We start from the raw sequence: 1,406 nt of genomic DNA, 5'->3' as shown, positions 1-1,406 counted from the left end.
TTACAATATCTCTTGTATGTTCTTTCTTTTCATCCATTTCAGTTATGAAACATTTTAATTTAAAAGTTACATTTTCCTAGATATGGGTAAATAACGTATTTCTGTAGTCTGTTAAAACATTATATATGTGGTGCCATATTAAATTTTTGCATAAAATTTAGCTTCCTAAATGTTAATAATATTTAAAAAGATTAACGACAGGAAAAATTGATATTAAAATGCTGAACAAGAATCTAATGCATCTTATACATGGCAGGGGAGATACCATGGTCATGAAGGTAGTTTTTTCAGAGTGGGGGTAATCTGCTGCACTCCAGATGTGCTGACTCCCTACAATTTTCCCCAAATGTGTGAAACTTGATTGCATAATTTGCGGTAGTGAAAGATTTGCATTCACCCTCTCCTCTGGAGCGAGAGAGGGGGCTGCAGGGGGCGAATCTGATGCGTCTCCAACCAAAAATTAGCAATTCTATATTCTGTTCTAAAGCACTATTTGTTGTAGAGAAGTGATGGCCCTTGAAATTATTGGTTGGTTTGAAAGCAGCTACAAGGCTATTAAAAATGACACTTCTATTTGCAGCAAAAATATATCAGGAGCAACGCTTTGCTTGTAAAGCCATTTGAGCACCTCAGTTCATAACTATTCATACTCCATAGACAGATGTGTTGCTTATCCTGGGGTTCTGTTGTAAACAGTATTACTTCATATCAGAAGTGAACCCAAGCACCTTGTTCCATAATACAGTAAAACAAATGTTGATATGGAAATCCTGTGGGAAATTACACAATAATCTTATAAAAATAACTAATGTTCTGTTTATGAAATCATGACTCCCACTGCACTTTTAGAGCTACTAAGATTTTCATATTACTTAGAAAAACACATAAATTTAGGAGGATGTAATATAGACAGCAACACATTTTGTTGAAAGAATATATTTCTTGTATGTTTACAATTATATAAAGTAAACATTAAGTATAATATATGCTGGTTATTGAAATTGAAAACTTTGGGGGATTAATTTCTCTAAATGACATATAGTAAGAAAAATACTTTAAGAAAAATTATTTAAGAAGAAAAAATGATCTTTCTTTCTTTTTATATATTTTCTTTTTCTTCTTTTTTTATTTTCCACTTTTGTGGTTATTATTTGGTGATTTTTTGTTGTGGGTACTTTTTTGGCAATTACTGTTATTTTTTTTAACTTTTGTTGTTGTAGTTTGTTGAATTTTTGTTATGTTTTTCTTCTTTTATTTCTCATTCTTTGTCTTCTTCCAACAGAACCACACAACTTAAATTTAGGTGTAAAATAAAAATGAACAGTACCAGGACAAAACAGTTGTATGAACATTGCATGGAAATAAAAAATGATCAGACTTAAATACCAAACCCAAAGTCAATGACA

The 1,406-nt window shown here is 31.0% G+C and overlaps 1 non-coding gene across 1 annotated transcript; it reads left to right on the top strand.

Annotated features, from left to right (window-relative positions):
* Window positions 1–245: 245 nt before the first annotated feature.
* LOC126028895 (U1 spliceosomal RNA) lies at window positions 246–404 on the top strand. Its single transcript, XR_007502579.1, has one exon. It is a non-coding gene; the product is annotated as a U1 spliceosomal RNA (small nuclear RNA).
* Window positions 405–1,406: the final 1,002 nt, after the last annotated feature.

This window comes from Suncus etruscus, chromosome 14, assembly GCF_024139225.1.
Source record: "Suncus etruscus isolate mSunEtr1 chromosome 14, mSunEtr1.pri.cur, whole genome shotgun sequence".
Taxonomy (NCBI): Eukaryota; Metazoa; Chordata; class Mammalia; order Eulipotyphla; family Soricidae; genus Suncus; species Suncus etruscus.
Note: the sequence above shows the minus strand (reverse complement) of the source record. Positions and strands in the feature narration are given on the sequence as shown.